Source organism: Maylandia zebra, linkage group LG3 (genome assembly GCF_041146795.1).
Source record: "Maylandia zebra isolate NMK-2024a linkage group LG3, Mzebra_GT3a, whole genome shotgun sequence".
Lineage (NCBI taxonomy): Eukaryota > Metazoa > Chordata > Actinopteri > Cichliformes > Cichlidae > Maylandia > Maylandia zebra.
The window spans coordinates 11,013,070-11,021,907 of NC_135169.1; the positions used below are offsets into that span (position 1 = coordinate 11,013,070).

An 8,838-nucleotide genomic window follows, 5' to 3' on the forward strand; every position below is an offset into this window, starting at 1 on the left:
TGCAAAGGCTTGGTGTGTATTCCACACTGGAATGCACACCTACATCCTGGGAGCATGGGAAGAGGTCGTACCTTGTCTTATTGTTTTATGGTAGGATTATTGTAGCTATGTCTGTTTTAGTTTAAGTGCTTCTTTACATATAGATGAACTGCTGGACTTCCTCACCGTGTTATCTAGGGTGAACCATCTAGGGTGAGGGGGGGTCTACCCTCTTCCTGACCAAGGATGTTGCCTTTGTGCTTTTACGTATATGACCCTTTGATCAGCAGTACCACACACACACACACACACACACACACACACGTAGGAAAATATTTAGTATACACATCCAGAAATGCATACACTATTATATATTGTACATATATTTATTAGTTTCAGGTTGGCCATTCTTGTATTTTGCTTGTTTGTGTTGTTGTGTTTGCACATCTCTGTTGCTTGTGGGGCTCGCACACAAGAATTTCACTCGCATGTGCTGTGCCAGTGTGCCTGCACATGTGATGTGACAATAAAAGTGATTTGATTTGATTTGACACACACACACACAGTATTCTTTGTTCACATGTATACCTATGTAAGATGCTATATGTTAATGACCCTATGCATATTCATGTAACCACAATAAAAGGAGTGCTGTGGGGAGCCTGGCTGAGAGTCTGACGGAGGTCAAGTGGTGGGACGACGCTTGGCTCCAGGCAGGTCTCCTCATGCATGAGTAAACCAGAGAACTTTGGTGCCTTGTGTCTTGCTTTTTGCTGCGTAGCAGATTGTCCTTAACGTTCCAGCGAATAGGTTTATGCTACAAACCTATCAGGTACTATATATGTATTGTCTGTATATAATCTGGCGTTTGGGCCAAATGACTATTACAACCAAATATGTTTTTTGCTAATCTTTTAGAGCACTTTGTAAAATGTTTTTGAATAAAGTTACACGTTAATAATCAAGACAGTTTGATCTTGATCCATGTGAACTATCCAGATGAAGCTGGAGGTGAAGAATAAAGCTGTGTGTGTGTGTCTGTGTGTGTGTGTGTGTCTGTGTGTGTGTGTGTCGGTGCTGATGTTTTCCCGTCATCTCAGTTTTCCTGGTTAAAAGTAAACAGAATCTCAGACAGGAGTCCTGACAGCCACTCACTTTCGTCTCAGTTATGTGTTTTTAGTAAAAGTTCATCAGCTAAAAGCTCTGCAGGGAAACGTTTTCCCTTTAGTGCGCACAGCTCTGCACTGTGGAAGAACACAGCTATTACAACCAATAAGTTTTCATTTTCTAGTCTTCATGAGTCAGGTTATTGATTATCTGCAGCAAGGCTTGTCACGGGGCCGAGTGGCCTGTACTGAACAGGACTCAGGTGCAGAAACCCAGAGCAGAGACAGCAGATGATGTAACAATTTATTAGGTTTAAGTGCAAAAAAGAAAACGTAGCAAAGACAAAAAAAAAACAATAAGACGTGGAGTTTGACGAGGCGTGGCCTGGGGAACGTGGCTAGGGCGAGGGAATGAGGCCTGAGATGTGGAGTGGAGCTGAGCAGGGAACAGTCACACTGAAGAGAGAAGATAGAGTTAGGGAGGTAGTGGAGGCAGCTCTGAAGTGGCCAGTTGTAAGAGCAGCAATTCTTACTTGCAGTAGGGGACATGGAGTGTTGAGAGGGGGGTGATGAGAATCCAGGGGAGGCTGAGTGGCGTGGAAAGGCTGGCCTGAGATCCGGGGCTTCAGATGGAGTGTGATGGCAGGAGGGCAGGCAGGTGAGGCACAGAGAGATTTTCAGAATGATTGCTTGGTATCCTGAGTCCGGAGGTGGAGCGTGAGCCAAGGTGAATACAGCAACTGCAGCACAAGAGAGTCGTGTTAACAAGATAGATCACAGCAAGAACTTGAAGTATAAGGCCTGTTACCAACATGTGTTGATGACGAACTGGCAGTGAATGAACATCAACGTGTGGTTTAAATCCCTCTGGCTTGATTGCCTGCAATAGGCTCCAGGTGTGCAGGAGCTGGAGTTGGCCCTGCCCAGGGGCGGATCCCAGGTAAGTTCAGGAGCCTTATGGAAATTCCAGCCACCCACCGCAGACCATGACAAGGCTACTGACAGGAAATTGAAAGAGAGAGCAGTGTGGTTCATCTGACAGAGAAACATGTTACATTGGACAAATATCACTGCTGGTTGTGAAAATTCGTCAGTAACCGAACAACATGTCACAGATTAAGTGATTGTGCAGGTGTGTGCTGTAATTTGTTTTCAGTTCTATCAGACATGTGCTGTAAAAGAAACCAGAAGAAAAACTGTGGAAAAGAGACACAATACAAAAGTATTTGTGATTATTTGTGACAATAGAAAATGTTATTGAAGGAAAATAACATTCTCATTTTTAAATACAACCTGACAAATTGTCATGTCTGTGTGTAGGCAGGCAGGAGGAGAGGACCCAAAATGCAGGACTCAAGGAAGCGGAAGAAACTCAAAATACACAGCTTTATTGCTGGGATGAAGCAGAACAGAAAAACACTAACTGTTCTGGATTCAAATATTGGGGATGGATACAAGAGGAAAAACCACAATAACAACACTGGTCCGGTCGGGTTGAGTCAAACGATGATTTTAATGATCACAGGCGTGGGAGATGGACACTGATGCAGACAGCCTCAGATCTCAAAATGGTGGAGCATTGCTCAAACTCTTATAGCCTCTGGTGCCCCCACCTTATCATAAAAGCCTAAACATTCACATGCTTTCTCTCACACGGCGCCTAAGCTACGACCTTGGCTCCCTGTTTATCTGCTCCTGCTGAGATGGGGCAGAAAACTCCAGCATGTTCTCTTCTAATCAGACAAATAAGGCGATGACTTTCTGCGAACAGTATTTCTTATAACTCAGCAGTATAATGCATCATAAAACAATATCATTCATTCACAATAAATCAGCAGTCTAATGTAATGCAAATCAGTTTAACAAATGCAATAGTTATCAGCTTCTTCTAATTCAGGAGAATAATGCAAACTAAAACTACATAATAATTCACAATCTTTAATTAGGGGTCTAACATGGCATAAAATAATATTATAATCCTACACCGTCTGGGGCGTTGTCCTGAATCAGCAGAAGTGTCTGGCAGAAAGTTTGAATGGGACTGCGAGAAGCATGAGGTGTGTGTGAGCCAGCCTCGAGGGGGCGGGGTCACAGGCGGAACGAACGAGGAGTAAAATGTGTGTGTGAGAGAGAAAGGAAGGTGGGGGCGAGTGACCAGGCTGTGAGTGTGTGTGAGAGAGAAAGAAAGGTGGGGGCGAGTGACCAGGCTGTGAGTGTGTGTGAGAGAGAAAGGAAGGTGGGGGCGAGTGACCAGCCTGTGAGTGTGTGAGAGAGAGAAAGGAAGGTGGGGGCGAGTGACCAGGCTGTGAGTGTGTGTGAGAGAGAAAGAAAGGTGGGGGCGAGTGACCAGGCTGTGAGTGTGTGTGAGAGAGAAAGAAAGGTGGGGGCGAGTGACCAGGCTGTGAGTGTGTGTGAGAGAGAAAGAAAGGTGGGGGCGAGTGACCAGGCTGTGAGTGTGTGTGAGAGAGAAAGGAAGGTGGGGGCGAGTGACCAGGCTGTGAGTGTGTGTGAGAGAGAAAGAAAGGTGGGGGCGAGTGACCAGGCTGTGAGTGTGTGTGAGAGAGAAAGAAAGGTGGGGGCGAGTGACCAGGCTGTGAGTGTGTGTGAGAGAGAAAGGAAGGTGGGGGCGAGTGACCAGGCTGTGAGTGTGTGTGAGAGAGAAAGAAAGGTGGGGGCGAGTGACCAGGCTGTGAGTGTGTGTGAATTCCTGGATGACAAAAGAGGGAGAAAAGTAGGTCAGTTGATGTTCTGTGAAGTAATAATAATCAAGAAATCAAAGTGATCAAATAGGAGAAAGTGAACTAAAGTAAATAAAGAAAACAAAAACAGTGGATTAGTGTTAAGGTAATGAAAATAAATTGCTAAAATTAACAGTGACATTTAAAGGTGATCAAGTATTCAAGGATGAATGGAGGATTTGATGGCTGACTGTTGACTGAGCTGTTGGGTGAAAGGACAAAGATTTGTGTTCGCGGTTAAGAGCAAATAAAAATTCACATTTTGGGGGTTTAAAGTCAGTAGAGTTCAAAACAAAATAAGCAGAGATGTGTTGCTTTAGGAGTGATGAAAACATATGCAGTCACAGTGAATAATGAAAGTCTCTCAGTCTGTCGTTTACAGGTGGGGAACGGACCTGGATCAATTCTCCACGGGCAGCAGTCGGAAGAAAAGGTTAAGATCATTAGAAAGAAAAAATAGAAACACTCAGCCAGAATTTTGGCTGAATTGTTTTGCAGCTCCCCGTCCTCATCCTGAACGAGCAAGCTCCAAGGAAGCTGATCTCTCCCTGAAGACACCGAGTGCAGTTCCAGAAGCACGAGCATGAACATCAACAGTGGACAGGAGGCCAAGAGACAATCTGAGCAGAGAGGTCCAGCAGCGCTGTGGGCAAACGGCATCAGGAAGAGAAGAACCACCATCTAGATTGGATGGATGGAGATGCGTTTCCAGCAAGCTGCAACCTCACTGTGTGTGAAGGACTTTTGAGAAGACTGTCTGAGTTTGACACTTGCCATGTTTGGAGTGAGATGGCAATGAAAGTGACAGTGGGACAAAGAGAGACACGGGACAAAGAGGTCAAAGGAGCTTGCAAAGAAAAGCGTCTGGACTTCTTTAAGTTGCTTGAAGACGTTTCACCTCTCATCCGAGAAGCTTCTTCAGTTCTAAGGTCAAATGGTGGAGAGTCCCAGATATAAACCTAGTGGGAGTGACCCCCCACAGACGGACAAAAGGACCCCCTGCCGATCAGCAAGCACTCCAGCGGGTGGTGAAAGAAGCTGGCAGAATTATTGGAACATGTCTGCCAGAGATCAGTAATATCTTCCCCACTCGCTGTCTGAGGAGGGTGCACAGTATCCTGCGGGACCAACATCACCCTGCGCGCCACCTTTTCCATCTGCTGCCCTCAGGGAGAAGGTACAGGTCTATACAGGCCAGAACATCCAGACTGGCCAACAGCCTGTATCCACAGGCTGTGAGGCTCCTGAACTCTCTGCCCCCCTCTCACGGACAATAACCATATCCAACTTCTTAATAGCAATGAACTGGTCTGCATTGGTGCATCATATCTTTATTCTCTTCCCCCTCCTGCCCCCCCCCTCTTTCTTAAATAGATAACTATCATATCTGATATCATATCTCACAGTACAATAATATTGAATGGGTTGCATTGTTGTATTTTGTCATGTTTCTCAGGTCTTTGTCTGAATTTCTACGAACATTATTGCTAAGGATTGTCTTATTGCATTGGAGTCACACTGGGTTAAATATGTACACTTGGGTTTTAAGGGGTATTTATTATTTTCTTCTTTTTTTGGGTTGTATGGAAGCCCCAAACGCAATTTCATTGTTCTTGACAATGACAATAAATAAATAAATACTAAATACTAAATACTAATCGCCTGAGCCAAGGTGTGAAACTGGGTGTGGGTCACAATCAGCCAGAGTTTCGGGTGAGCTCATTGTGAAACCTGGCCCCACCTTATCATGCGAATTCCTGAGATCAGATGGCCCAGGATGTGAGTGGGCGTTAAGGCGTCTGGGAAGGATCTCAAAACTGGATTATAGATGGCAGAGAGAGGACTCCCACTCACAGACCAGTTCATACCTGAAACCAGTTTAGACCAGTCTAAATCTCAAACCACAGTATATGAGTCTACAATTCATATACTGATCGTGGCTGAAGAGTTGGGTGTTCGCCTTGTAATTGCAAGGTTGCCGGTTCGAGCCCCAGCTTGGACAGTCTCGGCCGTTGTGTCCTTGGGCGAGACACTTCACCCGTTGCCTACTGGTGGTGGTCAGAGGGCCCGGTGGCGCCAGTGTCCGGCAGCCTCGCCTCTGTCAGTGCGCCCCAGGGTGGCTGTGGCTACGATGTAGCTGCCATCACCAGTGTGTGAATGGGTGGATGACTGAACGTGTAAAGTGCTTTGGGGTCCTTAGGGACTAGAAAAGCACTATACACATGCAGACCATTTACTAACACACACACACACATGGAATGAAGCTCATTAGGATCAAACACAATTTTAAGTAGGTAACACTGTTACCATCATCCTGCCTGGTTTATCGAGTGGGGTGAGAACTGATACATAGACGACTGAATTAGTATTATTTTGGGGAACATGATAGCAGGGTGAACAGAGTCCTGCAGCCAGAGTTTGAATGAGTGAAACTGGCAGATTTTTGTTTGGTTTTGTTTTTGTTTCTGAAGTATGGGGAAGGTCTTACCATGGCACCAAGTTTTAGAGTTGGTGTTTTCTCACCTATAAGAGAAAGAATATTCTGTGACAAGTCCTAAGACCGGGCTTCGGTTTTTTCATCTACTTTTGTTTTGTAGTTTTATCTTTTATTTTTCATTTGTGCACTGATTTCTGTTTGTCAATTTCTTTTCTTTAAGCAGATCTGCACGTCGGGAATTAAAAGTGCTATACGACCTGTCGAGAAAACCGTTGCAAGTGAGTTTCTCCACATTAAAATGGGCTCAGGAGAAAGCCACTTATCTGGGACAATTAGAAAATGAGAGTCGCTGCCTAAAAAGGATTCAGCGAGGTAATCCGATCTAAAGTTCTTTTTCTTTTTGAAATGACGTCATTTTGCTGAGGGCGGAGATCTAAATGCGATGATAGTTTCCACTATCAGCAAAGAAAGAAAGAAAGAAAGAATGGATGGAAATAAAAACAAACTGACTGACTGGTAAAAGCTGACAAGACTTGACCACGACTCAAGGTTAACCTCCACCTAGACAGGACGAAAGGGTGGATGAATTTATGTGTTTCCTTTTACAGGAGCAGAAAGATGACAGCAACATCCGAGGTTGCGTGATGGTTTAACCTTTTAAATGCCATTTTTATGTTTGTGAATCTACCAGGGGTGTGTTATTCATGGGGTTGTGTTGTGTGTCGCTCACAGAGGTAACTGTGACAAAGTGTGTATACACCTGCGCAGCGCTACCATTTGCATTTTCCCCATTTGGAAATTGTAGCATTAAATTCAACTGACCTGTTTTAACAGCAGTCAACCAAAACACAGAGGTTGATGAGTTCACTATTCCAGTAATGTTTGAGTACTTCCTCGTTTTTTAACAAACTGGGAGGAGTGGGGAAGTAACCTGATGATAGTCCTGCCTCTTGCTGCCATATCATAAAAAGGTCAGATTTGCAGATGAGACAGTTGAACTTCAGATTTCTGGAGACAGGATGGAGACCATCTTGGTTTTCTCTGTGTTGCTTCTGGCCTGCTCTATCTCAGCAGCTCAGACAGCTGAAGATGAGGTCATTCTTAAAAAAAAGATTGCGCTCCTACAGCCATTTACAAGTGACATGGAAGCTGTGCTGACAGGGATAGTCACCTCTTTGGCTGTACAGAAAGAGCAGATCACACTTCTTCAAAAGGAGAATCAAGGTACAAAATTGTGTTAGTTAGTGAGAGACAGCAGCATCAAGAAGCCTTCATATGATCCGCTGTTGTGTTCCAGTTATTTTAAAGAACAGAATTGTATTTCTTGATCATGTAAAGACAGAATCTTAATTACAGGAACACTAAAGCAATCTGAGGACAAGCTGTGCAATCATGTTCCATTTCCTTTTGTTTTGTCAGAACAAGAAGCAAAACTAAAAAAAAGTGGAGACACAGAAGACTGAGATTGAGCAGCTGAAGCAGCGGCTACAAGGTACTGTGTGCAAATCCTCAAGGGCAGAATTTCTATAGAGATGTTGTAATATTTATGTTTATGACACAAGTTTGAGCTGTTGAAATAAAATTGTCTAATTGTCAGCACAAACAGATAAGCACTGCAAATATATTCACTGGGAAGTGATTTAGCATGACTTTTGTCATGCATTTGAATTGCATAGTTATTGGTTCCATCTTCAATAACTTGTCTTTTATATGGAGTGAGAGAAACAGACTGAAGAGACAGCAGGGATAACAACTTTGAAATAAAACTGCTTCATTTTTTCACATATATCATGATATGAAGCAACATATAGAGCAGGCAATGCAGGACCACGGTCTGATGTCACGGGACCGAGTGGTCAGTACCAAAACTGGACTGAGGTGCAGAAACCCAGGACAGAGAAGGCAGGTAGCTTTACAATATACTCAGTCTTAGAAAATGTGTCAAGAACAAAAAGCAGTGAAAGGTAGAATTTGACGTGGCGTGGCCTGGGTAACATGGCTAGGGGGACGTGGAACTAGAAAGGGGAAATGGGCCTGAGATCCAGCCTGGAACAGGACAGTTAGCAGTCACTTTGCAGGAGGAGCAAAAGAGCCATGAGTGGAGGGTGAGCTGAGCAATGTGGAAAGGCTGACCTGAGGTGAGATCTAGAGGTTGCTGATAGAGTGGTGGCAGCGGGCAGGCAGGTGAGGCATCGAGTGATTTCAAAAATGGTGGTTTGTTATCCTGAGTCCGAGAGAGAAGCGTGAGCCAGAGGTTTGAGAGAAGGTGAATCCAGGAACTACAGCACAAGAAAGTAAGGTTATCAAGATTATTCACAAAGGGAGCTTGAAACATGAGAGCCAGCTACCAACATGGATTGATGACAAACTGGCAGTGAATGAAGGTCAGTGGGAGGCTTAAATCAATCTGGGTTGATTGGCTGCAAATCAGCTCCAGGTGTGAGAAACTGGAGGTGGCCCTGCCCAGGGGCGGATCCCAGGTAGACTCAGGAGCCTGACTGAAAATTGCAGCCGCACACCCCGGACCATGACATCTGAAGTGTTTAATGGGAGCTGATGTCACATGCTGCTCCAAATA

General features: G+C 44.6%; 1 long non-coding RNA gene across 1 annotated transcript; it reads right to left on the reverse strand.

Moving 5' to 3' along the window:
* Positions 1 to 1,381: 1,381 nt before the first annotated feature.
* Positions 1,382 to 8,423, reverse strand: LOC143416953 (uncharacterized). Its single transcript, XR_013097188.1, has 4 exons — positions 8,394 to 8,423; positions 1,898 to 2,080; positions 1,619 to 1,825; positions 1,382 to 1,541 (listed from the first exon to the last, which is right to left on the reverse strand). It is a non-coding gene; the product is annotated as an uncharacterized LOC143416953 (long non-coding RNA).
* Between the last annotated feature and the right edge of the window lie 415 nt (positions 8,424 to 8,838).